General features: G+C 36.5%; 1 protein-coding gene across 1 annotated transcript in view; it reads right to left on the bottom strand.

The window, feature by feature from the left end:
* Positions 1–20588, bottom strand: part of NCOA2 (nuclear receptor coactivator 2) — a 133690-nt gene extending 113102 nt beyond the window's left edge. Inside the window, exons 1-2 of the mRNA XM_015819114.2 lie at positions 20456–20588; positions 9432–9508 (exon numbers count right to left, since the gene is read on the bottom strand). The gene's annotated coding sequence lies outside the window, so the exon portion shown is untranslated. The remainder of the gene's footprint in view (positions 1–9431; positions 9509–20455) is intronic.
* Between the last annotated feature and the right edge of the window lie 499 nt (positions 20589–21087).

Raw genomic sequence — 21087 nt, 5'->3', positions numbered from 1 at the left:
AATATTACTTTTAAAAGCAAATGGGTATGAAAAATGTTCAAAAGGAGTTTGAAAAACATTAATAGTGTTAATTAAACAATGTGCTGAGAAAGTTAACATATTTTCTTTTTTGAAATCATATTGTTCTTTGTATCTCCTAGATCATATTTATTAAGCTTAAAAGAACAAATAAATATGTATTTAAATATAAATTATATTGAATTTATGTTATTGAATATTTGAGAACAATACACCAATATTCAGCAGATACACAAATATCTTTTCATTTCTGAGTTGCTCAGAGGACAGGTAATGATCTGAACCAAGGACACACTAAATGTTTCATGTTTCCATTTTCATCCCAGTTGACTTGTTACATATCTAAAAGAATAACAAGATAAACAACTGCTGCCCAGCTTTCAGAAGTGGTCTAATTTCACTCCTGAACATATTTTTTATATTCTTATAAAAAGTTTGTATACTATATATTATATAAGTAGATTTTCTTTTACTAGGGACTAATGTACTATAACCTATAAATGCAGTGATGCCAATATTTGAAATGTATTTGAAAAATGTAATTTCTAAATGCAGTTTTTGAATATAATGTTATTAAACCACCCATTGTTATAGTTTACCATATTCTTAAACTTTCCACTATTTTTTCAAAAAGATAGTGGGCTTACAAGCCTTATAAATTCTTATTTAAGTCTGATTTAACACCTTTCAGGATAGACAGAGATTTGGATTTTCTTTAGTAAAAGAATCAGGATGGTTATTAATTACACTTGTAGTTTGACCAGTCTAAACAGTAAAATCGTGAAGAACTCCTTAGATTTAGCCTAAATTTAATATATATTTATACATGAAAAAAGCCCATTTTCATTTATCTGTTGAAGTTTACTATATGCTTTCTTTTAAAATCTTGTTAGCATAAATCCTGCATGTTTTCAAACTTCAATATTCCCACATCAGACATTCCAGAGATAAATTCCATCAAAGTCCAAATCAGCATCATTATCTAAGTTCCAATATAAAACTTTACTGGGTTTTAAAACAAAAGACCAAAGCTTTTCCAGCAGAGCTATGAGAAAATTTACAAAATTAAGATATTAGAGCATCCATGCATCTTGCTGAAATAGTATGACATGCTTGATTTTAGTTTAGAACATTATCTATGTTATATTCAACAAACTATGATGATTTGCATAATATAAATCCAGACATTAAAATGTTACAGAAATATGTTTTAAATAGGAATTAGCTGTCAAAAAGCACAGAAACATCATAGGGATTAATGTAGATAATGATTGAAATAGTAGTCACTTTTATTTTTTGTTCCAATAACCAAATGTTTATACTGATGTAAACTATTGTTGGCAAAAATAAAATATGTTATAAAATTTCTTATCTGAAATGTGAACAAAATGCCCCAAAAGGCTGATATACACATGCCACCATTCTAGAAATATATTTTGAATATCGCTTTTATAAATTATTAATATATATTTTGAGTAAAGCAAATAAAATAAAAATAAAAATGAGCAACAATGTAATTTTTTAAAAATTGTTTCATTTTTGAAAAGCAAGCGGGTAGCTAAAAAGCTGTAAATCATTATGTAGCAGCATATATATTTCCAATAATGTTCTGGGCGCCACAGATATATGGAACTGAAAAACATTAAAATAACTAAAGCAAAATAGCTTTATTATCATTACCGTATGAGAAGTCTTCAACCTATGACCAATGTTTAACAACTGGTCAAAGTTACAATTGCCTCGGAAAAAGTATCCTAGGGCCTATACTCACACCTACTGTATGACCATCCCACCACCTCCATGGCCATTGGATTATAATAGGGTACATGGCAACTGATTCATATTTACAACCAGTTGTATATCCTGTAATTAGATGAATTTGTAACTTTTGATAATTTTTGGCCAAAAATGATCACCGTAAAAATCGTTGTAAAAATCAGGCCTGACACAATTTATGACCACAACAACTTATGACTGCAATTCTGGTCCCAATTCTGGTCGTAAGTCAAGAAGCACCTCTATTCATGCACATTTGTCATTACTATTTTTTATATATGTGTACCATAGTAGCAAACATTTAGATGTAGCCCAGACTATCAGAAATTCATTCACCTAGGATACAATATGCCAATTCAAGCAGGGCATTTATATTACTCTGTTGCAAAAATATGCATATTATTATTACAGTTTGTTATAAATTTTAGTAGACTGTAATCTACTTCAGAAGATTAGGAAATGTTCACGATATGTTCGTGTGATTGGCAACACATTAATTACAATAATTTATGCAATCTTATTTCACTTACCCTCTGAACTCCCTATTTCTTATTTCCTTTAATCATGTATAGTTATGTATAATTCAGGTTAAGATACATGTTTATGATTAAAGAAAAACTGAGCTACGAAACCTTGTATTATGAATTTGCTAGACTTTACCATACCACAAAACTCATCTGTTTTGTTAGGCATGCTGTTTGTGCTGAAACAACCCAAATCAAGAGTTACAATCCAAGTACTTTACGCAGAAAAAGGGAGCCTATAGGAAGGAGAGGGTTTTTAAACAAAAACAAAAAAAAAAACTTTTCTTCAAATTTAAATCATTTACTTGCAAGAAATACAACAAATTGATAAGTAGGTAGATGTAACAGCTGTTTCTTAATTGAGGATCCCTGTCTTCCTGAGCCAATTGGTACATTTAGAATTTTAGGCACATGAAGGTTGTTCCATTATTACTGAGTGCAAAACTATGAATTAGCAATCTGAAACAAATTAGAAACAAACAAACATTTTGATAGGTTCTTTGCTGCAAGACTTTGCCTTTTAAAGATGCACTAGCTTGTTTGTTGGCGAGTTTGTGAAATTTATTTCACTATTTTTGAGGAAATAGATGAGATAAACTGGCTCTATCCAAAATATTTTTTAAAAATCCATTTTGAATTTAGTGTTCTTTTTTTTGTAGACAACTGAGTTTTAGGTTTTTTGTTTACTTTCATCAGATGTCTATGATTCCCTATCAAACTGTGAAACGGCTTACAATGACCAAATTGAGAAGGCAAATTCTAAGACAAGGCATTGCTTGATATAAACTAGTGTTATATTATGTAGTGCTTTAAAAACAACAATTCAGGATTCTGCATTGGGCCTGGAAACTTACTAATAACTAATATAGCAACTTATAAATATGTGTTATCCTTCATTTGTTGGATTGATTCACCAGCACTCTAGCTGATCCATTCCATACCAGCTGTTACCTTCCATTTCTAGAAGCAACCCCATGTAAGGTAGGACCATAACTGGTGAACCAGCCAAATATCTTCCATGTGCTGTTCAACATTGTCCAGGAAGAGAATAACTCAACCCAAAATAATTACTGGGATCACTGAATAACAATTCCATCTTGAAGGGATTTAAATAAGCTTATTTTACCCTCACAGCTCCAAGCATTGATTCAGGGTTTCAACAGTACTGCTAGGGTGGCAAGGTATGGCTGTATGTTAGCAGGATATTCTTGTATGGTGGATATAGAAAATCTATATACCCTTGTTGAAATGCCAAGTAAAAAATGTAAAAATATAAGATCAAGATAATAAATCACTTCAGACTTTTTTTGTCTTTAACATACTGTAACACATAAGCTGTAGAATTCAATTGCAAAACAAACTAAAATCTTTTAGAGGGAAAAAATAATTAAAAACTTAACATGGTTGCATAAGTGTGCACATCCTTAAACTAATACTTTCTTGAAGCATGTTTTGATTTTATGACAGCATTCAGTCTTTTCGGGTAGGAGACTATCAGCATGGCACATTTTGCCTTTGGAATCTTTGTTATTGTTCCTTGCAAAAGCACTTCAAAACTATCAGGATTACACGGGCATCTCTGGCTAGGCCATTCCAAAACTTTGATCATCTTCTGGGGAGACCATTCTTTTGTTTTTATGGAGGTATGCTTTGAGCTGTTGTCATGTTGAAAGGTGAAATTCCTCTTCATCTTCAGCATTTTAGCAAGTTTTGTGACAAAATTGACTGATATTTGGACTGTCATAATTCCGCCCACCTTGACTAAAAGCTAAAGCTTGTTCTAGCTGAAGAAAAGCAGTCCCAAAGCATAATCTGCCATCGCCATGCTTCACTGTGGATGTAGTGTACTTTTGGTGATGTACAACGTTGTTTATGCGCCAAACATACTTTTGGAAATTATGGCAAAAAAGTTCGATTTTGGTCTCATCAGACTGTAACATATTTTCCCACATGCTTTTATCAGATGTGATGTAAGTATTTGCAAAATGTAACTGGGCTTGGATGTTTTCTTTCTTAGAAAAGGCTTTTTGTATTGACACCCTACCCTACAGCCCAGACATATGAAGGATATGGGAGATTGTTGTCACATGTAATACAACCTTTAAGGTTGTTGTAGACCTCTTGGACTAATTTTCTTCTTTGTTTTTTTAATCAATTTTGGAGGCATATCCAGTTTTTGGTAGTATCACTGTTGGGCCATATTTTCTCCACTTGTTGATGATTGTCTTCACTATGTTCCATGGTATATCCAATGCCTTGGAGCATTTTTTTTGTACCCTTCTCCTGACTGATATCTTAGAATGAGATCCCTTTGATGCTATGTCAGCTCTTTGCAGACCATGCATCTTGCTGTAAGAGGCAACTGAGTAAATGCCAAAAAAATCCTTCTGGAACAGTTGACCTTCATATGGGCTTAATTAGAGTCATTTTAATTGATGGCAGGTGTGTACTGACTATTTAGCATCAGTTTTAATGTGACTGGTTAAATCTGAACACAGCCATATCTCTACTTATAAGAGAGTGTGAATACTTATGCAGCCATGTTGTTCTGTTTTTTTTATAGTTATATTTTCCCCTAAAAGTTTTCAGTTTGTTTTTCAACTGAACTGTAGTTTATACATTATATTAAAGGTGGAAAGAATTCTGAAGTGATTTACCTTGATCTGATTTTTTTACATCTCAAAAACCTGGCATTTTAATGGGTGTGTGTAGACTTTCTATATCCACTGTATGTTCTTCTGGAGTTCACAACATATCCTCACTTAACATACAAAAGCAGATATTAAACAAAATATGCAGAACTAAAACCCTTTCAGCAACTGATATTGCTACCAATACAATACTGAGTTTACTGGAACAGCCAAACCTCAAACAATGAAAGAAAGCTGAATAGCAACTGTTCCATATAGGTAGTCCTCAACTTACAGCTGGTCACATAACTATTAGACGTTATGATGTACTTGAAAAAAGTTTCTTATACCTGTCCTTGAAATTATAATTGCTTCACCATCGCTATTGGTTACAGCATCCCACAATCAAATTTTGCAACCTTTTGCTTCTTTTCCAGCAAAAGCCATCCACTGGATAAGCTGCATTTGTAGTTACTATCATGTGAATCCCTTAATGACAAAATGACTTGCTTAATAACATTGTAAAAATAGCTATAAAATCAAATCCAGTCATATGGCAACTTGACTTATGATTGCAATGATGTATAAACAAAATCCTGGCTCAATTGTGGTTGTAAGTTAATGATTACCTATATGTGTTACATTTGTTGTGCAATTCTTACACAAATAAACTGTATCAGTAGTGTAAACCAGAAACCTGGAGACTTAATCTTGGGATTATAGATACACAGAAGTAATAGAATATATCAATTCTCAAACATTAGACAATGTACAAAATCATAGATATCTCAGAGCACATATAAAATACTTTTGTATATGAATATAGCATAATCTCAACTGATGATTTCTAATCAAACTATTAGCAAGCCATGTAGAAGAAATACTGAGATGGACTGGAGCACAATGATAGATCATTATTAAAAAAAATATGAACAACTCCTTGCTCAATACATTGTCAAATGCATAAATATTAAATTAACTAATTTCATAAAGAAGATACTCATTGTTTTCACTATGAATGCCAAGTCAGCTGCAATATCACACCAAGCTGACAGATAAACAGAGCTAGAAAATTAAGTTTTCTGAAAGCCAAAGGAAATCTGGCTTTCATCCAGGAATCAATGTCATTATTTGACTCTGTATTTAATTAGCACCAGTTACTGTCAAGCAGTCACTGGGGTAGTTCTTTCACTATCTTCATTCAGATACTGTAAAAAATCTGCCTTCATCTAGTCATTTGTAGATGGCAGAGATTGTTGCCAGTTTTCGACATTACCCGCTCTTCCTGGTACTATAATATCATACAGCAGAAGATAAGCAATAAGTCAGAATCCTGTATATCAAAACACATACTTGAAAACACTGTTATTTATAAAATTAAAAGATCATTTTCTAAAAATCCTAATACTGATGTGCAAAAAAGTGTAAGCTTTAAATATCTACTTTAGGCTGGTTCAAAAGTTTGATCCTTTTTTAATGGAATACTTTATATATCAGAAAATCTCATGGTGGGATTTTTATTACACACTGCTTTTAATACTACTTTCAGATTCAAAAATAATGGGAAACAGGCAAAACATAGACTTGTGCCTACTGAGGCCACTGTGCTTTATATACTATGTTTTATATATCATAGCTAACCACGTTTACATTTAATGCGAAGGCAATGATGGTTCAAATTTAAAGACTGAGTAATTTAATATAGCAACAGAATCAGTAAGAAAGAGATTAAGGTAGGGGAGCATCCTGACAAAGTATCACTGATAGGATCAGAAAGCCAGTGGGAAACAGTGTGCTTTGACAAGACAAAATCCTACCACAGCAGTCTAAAAATTTGTTATAGTAATTGTGAAAAGGATAAACAATTCATGTATGCGTACTGTATGCTACTACTCCTCAGAAGCTTTTTATTCAACCATAAGCCTGCATAAATCTTACCTTTGCTTATCTTACCTTGATTTTTTAAGTAGAGCTGAAAAAATAAATATAGTGAGGGAAAAAATTATTTGATCCCCTGCTGATTTTGTACGTTTGCCCACTGACAAAGAAATGATTGTAATGGTAGGTTTATTTTAACAGTGAGAGACAGAATAACAACAAAACTCCCAGAAAAACGCATTTCAAACAAGTTATAAATTGATTTGCAGTAAGTATTTGACCCCTTCACAAAACATGACATAGTACTGGTAGCAAAACCCTAGTTGGCAATCACAAAGGTCAGACGTTTCTTGTAGTTGGCCACCAGGTTTGCACACATCTCAGGAGAGATTTTGTCCCACTCCTCTTTACAGTTCCTCTCCAAGTCATTAAGGTTTAGAGACTGATGTTTGGCAGTCGAACCTTCAGCTCCCATCACAGATTTTCTATGGGATTAAGGTCTGGAGACTGGCTAGGCCACTCCAGGACCTTAATGTGCTTCTTCTTGAGCCACTCCTGTTCCCTTGGCCGTGTGTTTTGGGTCGTTGCCATATCCATCCATGACCCATTTTCAATGCCCTGGCTGAGTGAAGAAGGTTGTCACCGAAGATTTGATGGTACGTGGCCCCGTCCATCGTCCCTTTGATGCAGTGAAGTTGTCCTGTCCCCTTAGCAGAAAAACACCCCAAAGCATAATGTTTCCACCTCCATGTTTGACGGTGGGGATGGGCATTCCTCCTCCTCCAAACAAATTGATACCAAACAGCTTGATTTTGGTCTCATCTGACCACAACATTTTCACCCAGTTCTCCTCTGAATCATTCAGATGTTCACTGGCAAACTTCAGACGGGCCTGTATATGTGCTTTCTTGAGCAGGGGGACCTTGCGGGTGCTGCAGGATTTCAGTCCTTCACGGTGTAGTGTGTTACCAATTGTTTTCTTGGCGACTATGGTCCCAGCTGCCTTAAGATCACTGACAAGATCATTCCACGTAGTTCTGGGCTGATTCCTCGCTGTTCTCATGATCATTGAAACTCCACGAGGTGAGATCTCACATGGAGCCCCAATTAGTGCTCCTAATCTCAGCTTGTTACCTGTATAAAAGACACCTGGGAGCCAGAAATCTTGCTGATTGATAGGGGATCAAATACTTATTTCACTCATTAAAATGCAAACCAATTTATAACTTTTTTGAATTGCGTTTTCTGGACTTTTTTGTTATTCTGTCTCTCACTGTTAACATAAACCTACCATTACAATCATTTCTTTGTCAGTGGGCAAATGTACAAAATCAGCAGGGGATCAAATAATTTCCCCCCTCACTATAGTGTGGAAAAGTGATGGAAAATTCTATACCAGGCATGGTGGTGGTAGACATTGGCCTCTAGTTAGATAGGCAGTAACCTATTTCTAACTAAACTAAGTCATTCTCTCAAGCCATAAAGGGAAATTATGCAAATGCAAACAAAAATAATCTGACTATATTTGAACTGAGTTACAAATAGAGTTACTGTCTATTGTTCCTTTTATATTTTGTCCCTGATTGAGCCATTTTTACTTTTAATCCATCAGATTTAACCGCATAACAAGGGCATTATCTTTGAAAAAAAGGAGGTATATTTTTTATGCAGTTCATGGTCTGCCTGCAGAGTTTTAAAGATTTACAATTAAAAAAAAAGATCTGAAACAAAACTGAAATTGTAAGACTTTCAGAATAAGGCCTCATTATATAAACTCAAAATACATTTTTGAGGAAGCCAATGCAAGCTTTTAAAAAAGCACCTCACTTCAATAAAGCTGCCAACAAAGCATACCTTGATACTGTTGTCAGACTTCCAGTCCAACAGGCAGGACTGGAACCAATTAGCCAAGCTCACACAGTATAAGACTTTCTGATAAGTTATTTGTACTGAAAAAAAGATTCAAAGCCGTAATGAAATATACCTAATGATTGCTATGTTTGAAGAGCAATCTCTAGGAAATAGGCTACCCACCCCTTATTTTGTGTTAAAAGGTTGGTTTTCATCTGTCCCTTGTTTTTGCAATTTGCTCCCATGTTACTTTTTACTGCCTGTGTAAGAACTAATTCTTACACCTGCTTTGCAAAGCAACACCAGTTTTTTTACTGCTAAGACCAAAACAAAATAATTGTAATATTTTGCTTTGAATTCTGTTTCAGTGTTCCTTCTTAGAGCTTCCATTACAGAAAACAACTGACAGGAACTTTCTTTGGCAAGAGATGGTAAGAGAAGGATAACGGAGTCAGGTACTGCATCATTAGGGTCTCAAGACTGGATATCTTCACCTCAGACCCCACAAGGTGAGGAAAGGTGGCCCGTCCCACTCCAAAAGATTTCCTAAGTGGGAGAGTCCAAACATGTAGGAAATCTGTTTCAAGGCCTGCTTTTCAATATGACTTAGTTAGCTAATAAGTCTTTTTAATATGTGAACATATGAAACCTCTTTTCAACAGAAAAAAGAATCTGAAAACACAACATGAATTATTTTTTGCAACATTTCATATACTTCATTCCTGATAATGATAACTTAATAAAGATAACTTACCAAGACTCAATGAGGCAGTTAAAACAGTATTGGTTGAATATTTGAAAACTTCAATCTTCAGATACATCTCAAGCCTGCTATAAACAAGCAAACAGACAATAAACATTAATACTGAATTCTACTGCTTATTTTATATTGCCACATTAATTTTTTGTCACTCTAAAGCAGCGGTCCCCAACCTTTGTGGCTTGGCGGCCCAGCGGGAGGGATAGGGGAACTGCACCATGAGAGCAGTGGGATGCCATGCACGCATGCAGGCAGTTGCAAATAAACCCCGGCCTGGTAGTGGATGGTGGCCCAGAGGTTGGAGAGCCCTGTTCTAAAGTACTCTAAAATGATTCTTTTCTTGATAATTTAAGGCACCATTTCTAAAGAATAATATTTTTTTAATGTTTTTTGTGTGGAAATCAGATTTACATGTAAAGAAATTTTAGCTTTAAAAAGCCAAAGGTCCATATTGCAAGCAACAAAGTCTCTTAACAGAGTATTTGAAAGAATCATGTACAAGCATCACTTGCATCCAACCAGTTACATTCTGCTCTAGTAAGAGCAAGATATTGATGCAGTTGAGCCTGTTTATCAATATTTAACCTGCTTAAAATCAACGCAGAAAATAGACAATCAAATCATTCTCCAGATAAACACTTTATGACATCAAAAAGTTAAATATCCTTCAGTACAGAATATCTGGAAAATTTAGTATGATAAATATTGATGAAAACTAAGAACATAGTTTCTTACTATTAAAGGCAAGTTCCTGTAATCACAGCATTTAGCAACAATTTTTAGTATTCAAATCATTACTGCATGAAATACCTGCAGATTATTTTATTTTTCAGAAGAAAATTATAGCATACTGTAAGTGATTTTTTAAAAAAGTGGTCCTATGGGCACTAAAGCTAAAACTGTATTTTAAAAATAGCCAAAAATTCATGAAGTTTCAGTAATTTCCTATCAGCTATTTCAAAAAAAATACTGGTGCCTTCTCCAATTTTTCAATAGATAATACAAGTTATTTTTTTTAAAAAAATATGACTTTCCAAAATTTATATTTAATTGGAGACTCTACAGACTATCAAAGAAGATATATTGATAATCCTCCCATGGCACAATGGCTTCAACCCAAGTAACCAAGAAAAAAAGAAAAAAAGTTATATTCTGTTCCTCATATGAAAAGGTGTATAATAAGACATGAACCGAAGAAAAAAATGTAGAATCTATGTTTTTCTAACATAAAGCACACAAAAATCATTCCATGTGCAGAAGCTAGCCTTCATGTGCAGAAATATGACATCTAACAAAACATTAGAATCAGTAAGTACAATCAACTAATTATATATAAAGAATCAGTAAGTAAATGACTGTAGCCCATCTACACTTTAAGCATACTATAAAAGTCCTATTGAAATAAATAAGCATGCATAAGATTGCAGCCTTGTCTATACTCAGATCAGTGGTTTACCAAAACTATTTATCTCTAGAACTTTTCAGGATTCTTAGTACATAAGCTCTCACATAAACAGAAAGTAAGAAGAATGCAAATATCTTTGGCTGTTTCCATCATCAAATTTTGCATATTTTTTTAAATAAAAATTAATATATGCATTATTTTCCTCTCATTAATTTTTGCAGCTCGCTTCCATATATTTGGTATCAACTATCAATAGAATTTTTTTTAAGTTGCCTGAGTGTTTAACTGTTCAGCATTCTGAAATGTTTTAGTGCTATGTTTATAGGTTGCTTAATGGGAGACTATTAGGAAAGACCAAGGCAATATATTAGATATGAAAGTTTAAATAAATGGTTTCAACTGGTGCAGAAGTTTTTACTCTTCCCAATATTGAACTTTTGTGTATTTTATAAATAACTCAAAGTAGCAAACTTATTTTTTCCTCCTTCTATTTTCCCTAGAATAACAATCAAAGAGGTGAGTGCCTGGCACAAAGTCAACCAGCCAGCTTTCGTATCTAAGGTAGAACTAGATCTCACAGATTTCTGGTTTCTAGCCTGGTGCCAACTCCCTCTTATATATCACCCTAGAACCTGTATTTGTGAATGGACAGTATATTAAAAATCAAACAAAACAAATATATAACAAAGAACCAATTCTAGTTAATTCCCCAGATACATATATTTTGTTTTCACTTCGTGTTTTCACTCTATGTTAGAACAGAACAGAACAGAACAGAACAGAATAGAGCTGGAAGACCTTGGAGCTCTTCTAGTCCAGCCCCCTGGTCAAGCAGGAGAATCTATACCGTCTCAGACAGGTGAATGTCTAGTCTCGTCTTGAAAATGTCCAGTGATGGAGCGCCCACAATTTCTGTTGTTCTATAATTATTGATTTTATTCTTTTCCAAAAGTTACAGATATTTCATTTTCAGTGATAGAAATGTACCAAATGTGCACATTTCTCCCATATGCCAATAATTATTCTCAAATTGGAATAGAGAATTAAATATTATATAGAAGTATCTTAAGATACTTTTTAGGATATAAAAGAAATCATGTATGTTATGACAAGGGAATGCAAATTTTGTAAAAATTAAAAATAATTAAAAATGTTATTAAAAATATTAAAGATTTATACCACTGCTTAGCACGTACACACACACAAATATTGAAAACAATTTATGCATATTAATTTATATTAATTTATATTTATATAAGTTCCTTCTGACTCTTTATATTCAATCCAGCAATTTAATGTTTCAAAGAAGGAGAATATTTGTAGCTTAGGGTTGATATGAGGGTCCTTGGTGCTCTTTGAGCTTGATTGATTCCACATGGAATCAGTGTAGCACAAAAGCTAACTCAAGGCCTTCAAAGCATCCTGAGCAAACCAAAATATCCAGCAGCCCCAGAAGGAAAATCAGGAGTCATCTACATACAGTGTAGTGACTGCAACAACCACTATGTAGGACAAACAGGCAGAAGACTGGCAGAACACATTCATGAACACCAACTAGCAGTCAGAAGATATGATGAAAGCTCTTTAATTTCACAACATATGGACAGACTTAACCATAGTTTCAGTTGGGAAACTGGGACAGTCCTAGACCAAGCCAAGTCCAAAAATGCTAGGGAATTTCTAGGGCACTCTGACAAATCAGCCATAACAATATCCATGGAATATGCAAAAGAGACATTCAACAAGCCAAAAAAGGAACAAAAAGACCTAAGCGCCTCTCCACCAGCAATCAGCATCCAGATGAGCATAGATTAACTCCAAGATTTAACATCAGACCAACAATCAAGTAAACAGTACCTCAATCAAGAAACTGCCAAAGAAGCCAACAGTAAACAGTCCAACTAAAGTACTTCTAAAACCACCCCTACTACTGGTAACAAACCACTAGAATATAAACTGAGAGCAAACCCCACTCCTTACTAGCACTGACGATGCTGCCTTACTTTGGGGGATCTGCAAGAAAACAGTACTTTTCCCCCTCACTGTATAAGTCCGTTAAAAAGCATCCGAGTTTTGATTAAGTGACCATGGACGGTCATAGGTCATTTTTTCAGTGCCATTGTAACTTTGAATGGTCACTAAACAAATTGTTGTAAGTTGAGGACTGTGTGTAGTCAGCTGCAGTTCCATCTCCTTTTTTCTCCCATTCAAAGAAGTTTATGTCATCTGACTATGAAACTTGTAACATTTTGCTCATGCAGTACGTGACATGTAAGCAGCCTATCTTTAAAATAATGTTTTTAATATAAAAATTCATATTGTAGACATTATATTGAGGGTTTTTTGGTGCTCTCTGAAATTGGTTGATCCCCTGCTGATTTTGTACATTTGTCCACTGACAAAGAAATTATCAGTCTATAATTTTAATGGTAGGTTTAACAGTGAGAAACAGAATAACAACAAAAAAAATCCAGAAAAACGCATTTCAAACAAGTTATAAATTGATTTGCATTTTAATGAGTGAAATAAGTATTTGATACTCTATCAATCAGCAAGATTTCTGGCTCCCAGGTGTCTTTTATACAAGTAATGAGCTGAGATTAGGAACACTCTCTTAAAGGGAGTGCTCCTAATCTCAGCTTGTTACCTGTATAAAAGACACCTGTCCACAGGATCAATCAATCAATCAGATACCAAACTCTCCACCATGGCTAAGACCAAAGAGCTGTCCAAGGATATCAAGGATAAGATGGTAGGCCTACACAAGGCTGGAATGGACTACAAGACTATCACCAAGCAGCTTGATGAGAAGGTGACAATAATTGGTGTGATTATTCGTAAATGGAAGAAACACAAAATAACTGTCAATCTCCCTCGGTCTTGGGCTCCATGCAGAATCTTACCTCGTGGAGTTTCAATTATCATGAGAACAGCGAGGAATCAGCCCAGAACTACATAGGATTGTCTTGTCAATGATCTCAAGGCAGCTGGGACCAAAGTCACCAAGAAAACAATTGGTAACACACTAACCGTGAAGGACTGAAATCCTGCAGCACCCGCAAGGTCCCTCTGCTCAAGAAAGCACATGTACAGGCCCATCTGAAGTTTGCCAATGAACATCTGAATGATTCAAAGGAGAACTGGGTGAAAGTGTTGTGGTCAGATGAGACCAAAATCAAGCTCTTTGGCATCAATTCAACTTGCTGTGTTTGGAGGAGGAGGAATGCCCATCCCCACCGTCAAACATGGAGGTGGAAACATTATGCTTTGGCGTGTTTTTCTGTTAAGGGGACAGGACAACTTCACTGCATCAAAGGGACAATGTACAGGGCCACGTACCATCAAATCTTGGGTGACAACCTCCTTCCCTCAGCCAGGGCATTGAAAATGGGTCATGGATGGGTATTCCAGCATTGTAACGATTCAAAACACACGGCCAAGGGAACAAAGGAGTGGCTCAAGAAGAAGCACATTAAAGTCCTGGAGAGGCCTAGCCAGTCTCCAGACCTTAATCCCATAGAATATCTGTAGAGGGAGCTGAAGGTTCAAAACCTTAATGACTTGGAGACAATCTGCAAAGAAGAGTGAGACAAAATCCCTCCTGAGATGTGGGCAAACCTGGTGGCCAACTACAAGAAATGTCTGACCTCTGTGATTGCCAACTACGTCATGTGAAGGGGTCAAATACTTATTTCACTCACTAAAATGCAAATCAATTTATAACTTTTTTGAAATGCGTTTTTCTGGATTTTTGTTGTTGTTATTCTGTCTCTTATTGTTAAAATAAACCTACCATTAAAATTATAGACTGATCATTTCTTTGTCAGTGGGCACACGTACAAAATCAGCAGGGGATCAAATACTTTTTTCCATCACTGTATTTATGACGATTGCAGTGTTCTGCGGTCATGGGATCCTCTTCTGACAAGCAAAGTCAATGGGGATGCCAGATTCACTTAATAATCATGTTACTAACTTAACAACTGCAGTGATTTATTTAACAATGGTGGCAAGAAAGGTCTCAAGAGGACTATCTGCATATAAAAGTCTAGAATTGCCTGTTTCAAAAGCAAAATTTGAACCTGCTCATTTGAATTTCCAACATAGTTTCTTTGGAATGTGTTACAAAGGTATCTGGTGCTGATCTGGACTTTACCTGGCTTAGTCTTTTTGGTACCTCCCAAATACCCTGGAAATAACACAACTCACTCACACCTTATAAACATGTGCTCAGAATACTTAGTAAAAATTTTTAAAATATGAGTTTTATAAGATGAAAAGAATACTTTATAAAATATAAAATGTGACCAAAAGTAATATAGTCAGCTCACCCACATAATCAACTGTGGTTATAAAGCAAGATGCACCTTCAATGTTCAACAGGAAACAGCTTTATGCAATACTGCTAGCATAAAGGTACACTTCCTCTTTCAAGTTCAGCTGAGAACAGAAGTTTTCTCTGCAGTATTTTTAGGTGACAACTCTTGCTATGCCTTCCCCTGAAAATAAAGTAATAAAACGTCTATATTCCACACAAAACAGCCAATAGAATACATGCTATAATGACTAGTGACCACAACTGAACATAGATATGATACTGAAATGAAATGGAAATTAGCCATAGAATTCAATAAAATTATGTTATTTTGATTCTCACAACATGCATCTACATTACATTATAAAAGGTCAAATACATGACAAACAATTATTTTATTTCAGTTTGAACAGCTCTAATTTCAGTGGTTACTTATGAATCTGACATTTCAGTGGTTACTCAAGTGTACTTACTACCTAATATTATGACAAAAAGAGAGAATCCTGAACTTATTTAGAAGAATATATGTACCATTTAAATGGCATAAACTTCTAAATTGCAGCAGCAACATATTAACAAGGCTTACTTTCCTCCCAAATGAATAAGGCTATTTACAGTATCTTTTAGTTTACATGTAACTACTAAGAGATTCATTTCCTAAGTGAATAAATATTTTGGAAGAATCAACATATTGCTACACTTCGAATTTATTATCTTTATTTCCAAGTCAAAACATTTTTGGTAAAATCAAAATTGCCTACTATAAAAGATAATATGCACCTGAGAGCAAATTACAAGGCTATAATGGACACTCCTGTTTCTATAGATACACATATGTTCAACTAATTCTTTCTTACTATAGCTACATTTCCTTCCATAGGCTAGTCTTTACAACTATCCAAGGTGGTCAAAGAATATAATCAGATAATGGATGTTCTGTTTCATACAAATAGTGTTAACCTAGTAAGATTTCATTATATCTTGCAGGTAAGGAAATCTTATCTCTCACTCATACATACACACACACACACACAAATATATTGTACTATTGATTAAATTTGTATGCTGCTGCAATCACAGAAAAATCTTAGTGGCTCACAAGTTTGTTATAATTTATGTTATTTCAAATGCATGTTCTTTGCCTCTTCAATGCTTGATATGAAAGCAATAAAATATTTATGAATCGTAACAGGAAAACATACGTAGATTTTAATTCTCAAGAAAAAACACATCTAGTATTATTGGAATATTTTTTTAATGCAAGAAAGAACAAAGAAAGGAACACCAAGGACTTGTCAAATAGACAGATGGATTTTAGATTGTTATGTAAAGAGGATTAAACATGTGTAAGCCAATTCATTCAGAGCACAATATTTATAAAATATTTCAGAAAACCTACATTTTCCTTGCAGTTCGAATCTCAAAATTTCTACATTATGAATCCACCCTGGGAGTTCATTACATCTACAAACTACAACAGATGTCAACATGGAGGCAAGATCATCAACAAAAGGTGACAGAAGACAATGAACATCGTAGAACAGCTACAACAAAGTCTATTTTAAACCTATCAAGTTCATTTAGCATGACTATCACTTATATTAGTTTTTCACCCAAACACTGCAATTTATTGTCCCATCACAAAAAGCATGTTTAACTAAAGGTTAAAGTGAATAGTTATTGCACAAATTTTAAAGATTTTTTTATCACTCATATAATAACTAAGTCTATAAATGCAATATATCAACATTAATTTATGGCAGGCTATGCAAGTATTTAAAGCAGTGTTTTCTGAAACATTTTTAAGAAAATAGCATTCCCTGAAGTTCTAAAGCAGCTGTGTTCTTTGAAAGATTCAGCACAGCTCTTCTGAAACCTTCCCCAATCATGTCCATGCCCAAGTGCCTGTATAGCCACTTCACTTCACCAACATCCCACTGAAAATACTATCAGTGCATAAGGATATAGGAAACAAAGGAACACTTTTGAAGCAGCTGCACTAAGCCCTTGAGAGAGTATGGCCTTTTTCCACACTTTGCATAGGGTTGCTGTGGGTAAAAACTGGAAGAAGAAGCTCCTAGAGGAAAGGCATAATATAAATTAATAAACAATAAAAAGAAAGATATGACACTATCATTTTCTTAGTCAGACCACAATGAATACAGTCAAACTTAATTATTGATTCCATGTTAGCTATTCCCCACTAGAGTCCTCATTTGAAATAAAGGATTTGCACAGATAATATACAGCAGGTGTGTCCAACCCACATGTGGCCTTGGACAGCTAGTAATGAGAGCCCACAAGATCATAAACTTTTAAAGGAAGTTTGTTATTTATATACATTAACTATATTATATATTTTGTATGTGGCCTAGACAATTCCTCTTCACTTAATGAGACCCAGGCAAGCCAAAATGTTGGTCACCCATGATATACAGTATCACAAAAATCCTAGAAATTGTTTTTATTGAATTTATATGGCAGCTTGGCAGCTTGTAACACTGAGCATGTTGGTTACCCAACTTAAGAATCAATTGGACTATTAGAGCATCCTTAGTAGGCCACAAAGAAGTGATTTTGCTTTGCACCTTAATCCTCATTACTGAAGATAAGTTTTAATAAGTTAAATCTATAGACACTACCTATAAATCTATATACAAATCTAAAAAGATAAATCTTGTAAACATAAGGCTTCCAACAATTTAGAGACTAGTAATTTTATTTTGTAATCATCTTTCATGTACTACAGAACACTTAAAATACAAATAGAAAAAAATATGATTGTTACTACTACCAAAATCATTACTATACCAAAACAAAAAACAAAAAAACCCTGAAATCGATACTTTGCAGCCACTGGAAAAAGATTATTATAGAGCAATATTTTTACTTATCAGTTTTTGTAAATTTTGTCACTGTATTAAGAAACACTGTAAATCACAATGAAACAAGTAATTAAGAACTGGTTATTCTGTAATCCAAGTATCAACAGTCTTGTATGCCACATAATATATTTGTATTGGCTAAAGCTGAGCTACTGCCTCAGATACCCAGTAGAGATTTAGTATAGATACCATAAGTAGTTTTTACATACACAAATTACAAATGAAGCTGTAAATCTATTTTTTTAAAATACCTTTACTGTCCAGCTTTCCTTTTAAAAAGGGATGTTTAAAGCATAATGAAACCAGAATTACTCCAAGATCTATACACATGTAGGATTCTGTTTATTTTTAAAATCTGTACACCTTTCTTCACATGCACTTAGAAATTAGTAAATTAGAATATTCAGAATTTTGATATAATTTCAGAGACTGTCCCAGGCAGTTAAAACTCTAAATTTCTGATTATGGCATTAAGTCAGTGTCAACTCTTTAGTGACCACACTGATAAGATATTTTTTTTTCATGAAACTTCTAAATTAATGAACTGTTTTTATTTAATAAGTTAAAAAAACCTTTTGGTCATCATTATCTTTTCATGAAACAATTTTAGAAATATATTCATAATATATTCATAGTAACATGTTTACACTCCCATAAACTATACATTTATGATTTATGAAAGAACTATACATTTATGATTTATAGGTGAACAAGAATTATGAATGTATTTTTTCCATTTTTATTATTCAACTTTGTTTTATTCGTCTACTTTTATACAATACAATGAGCCTAAGAAAGCCGCAGTATCAGGCTGATGACAACAATATATGTGGGAAGTGGCATAGATGAAAAATAGATACTACATGAACAAAGTCAAAGTTACCAAGACAACCAATAACCCTGGATACCTTTGCAAGAGCAGGAGCAAGGAATAAAAAAAGCTTCTGCCTATCAGGAAGCAAAAACGCCGTCGCTGTGCTTCTTGAAATCAGAGGCCTTAGGGACTGCGTGCACCTTCAATAGAAAGCTACAGCAAAACTGTGCTGTTTGTATCCAACACCCTCCCCTTGCACAAGGAAAAGGGAGCAGGTGGAAAAGGGATTAGGCGCACATCCTCACTGCCACACGGGAAAAGAGAAGGCGTACGCAATTCTCCAAATACAATTAAGAGCAGGGGAGGTCGAAATACGGTTTTCTCTTTGACCCATTAAACAAAAAAACGTCCCAAATAGAAAGCAAGGTGACGCTTCTCCCCGCGCTTCCATCTCTATTCCCACATATTGTACACAGCGCGATCGATTCCGCCCAGACGGAAAAGGGAAGAGAGGAAAGAAGGGCCGAATACCCGGGTGCTCCAAAGCCGAGGCGCCCAGGAAGCCTTCAGCCCACCGGGCAGCAACCCGGCTCCTTAGGCCGCCCAGCGGAGAGGACGACAGCGCAGCCGAGACGCTGCCGGAGCCGCCTCCGCCACTACTACCGCCGTCCCCTCCCCCACCCAGCCAGGCACACGAAGCAGCAATGCGGCTCCCCAAGCTGCGCTCGCACCCAGCGGCGAGCAGGCAGGGCCTAGTCGGGTTCCGGGAAAGGGGGATTGCGAAGGCCGCGCCGCCGCGCACAAAGTTGGAGAAGTTAACCACAACAAAAGCTCGTTTAGGGACCAGAGTTTTGCCGCCCCAACTCAATTTTCCACCGAGGCAACTTGCACCGCGACAGCCCGCCGCCGTAGCCTCCCCTAACACGTCCCCTTCCTGGAGGGGCTCAGCCCCCCTCACACTTGCCGGGGGACAGCACGATGGGGGCTCTCTGGGGAAGCCTTCGGAGAGAGGAGGGTGCCGCTCAGCTGCCACCCCTAAAATCTCTTCTGCGAGAACGACCCTCCCTCGATAGGAGGAGGAAGAGGAGGAGGAGGCGCAGCCAGCTTTTTCCCTGCCAGCGGCACCCCCGTTTCCCGAGGCGGCTTCCCTATTCTGCCATCCCTTCGAGCAAGACGGCCGAGACACCCCCTTCTCTTTAAAGAGAATGCAGGAGAGGAAGATGTTAAAACCCAACTTCAGTTCGCTCCCGCTTCCATTATTCACTCCCCGCTCGGGGGAACCGCACGCCCCTCATTAAGGAGCAGCAGACAACCAGGCGGACACCTCCCCCTTTTGGGTGAAGATCCCCCCAAGTTGCCTCTCGGGGAGGCGGAGGAGGGGAACAGGGGGAGGAAAGCCAATCTGGCTGCCAGGTCGTCTCCCCCGTTTGGTCTTCCCGGCATCAGCTCCGGCGGCTCCTTCGCCTTCCCCGGCTGCGCCGCGCGCAAGCTCGGGTTATCCGACAGCGCACAGCCGGGAGTGCCCCTCTGCTATCCACCTCCCGCCTGTTCCGCAGAGAAGGGGCCCGGCGGCCGGGGCGCACAGGCGCTTCCATTTACCGAGGTCAGTAAAGTCTCCGGCTCCTATCGCTCAAGCTGCCGCCAGCGCTGACCTTTGCTTTGTAAGAGGAAGCTGGAGCTGCCGAGTCTTCCGCGGCCGCCATGTTCCCGTTTTAATCACTGGCTGCTTGTTTATTTCAATGGAGACCCTCCCACAGCTCACCCTCCTCCTCTCCGCAAAGCTCCCCAGCCAGAGAGGAGGGACTGGGAGGGCCGCCGCCGCCGCCGCCACTCCCTGCGACGGAAAGAGGGCGCGCGCACCCCAGCCCGTCCGCGGCTGTCGTCTTGGCCGGGCGGTTTGCCGAGAGGAAACTTCCTTTGCGACTTAACGCTGGTCGCCGGGACGTAAACCGGTGTCTCGGAACAGAAAAAGAAACCGTGACCGAAGCAAGAAGGCAGATAGGAAAGGATGCCATTGCATCGTTAACAAAAGAGAAATGGAAACCAATCGTTGTGATCAATTTCCTTTGATTGGATGACAAAAGAAAACAATATTTCCTTGGATGACAAAAGAAAACAATATTTAAAAGACCCGATGATCACAAGCACATTGGCTCTCTTTCTCTTTCTCTCTCTCTCTCTCTCTCCCTGTCTCTGTCTCTGAAGATGAAACGCTTTCCTAACTAAGGGAA

This window comes from Protobothrops mucrosquamatus, unplaced genomic scaffold (genome assembly GCF_001527695.2).
Source record: "Protobothrops mucrosquamatus isolate PMUCROS unplaced genomic scaffold, P.Mucros_1.0 scaffold860, whole genome shotgun sequence".
Taxonomy (NCBI): Eukaryota; Metazoa; Chordata; class Lepidosauria; order Squamata; family Viperidae; genus Protobothrops; species Protobothrops mucrosquamatus.
The sequence above is the reverse complement of the archived record's forward strand: the minus strand, read 5'-3'. Positions and strand labels throughout refer to the sequence as shown.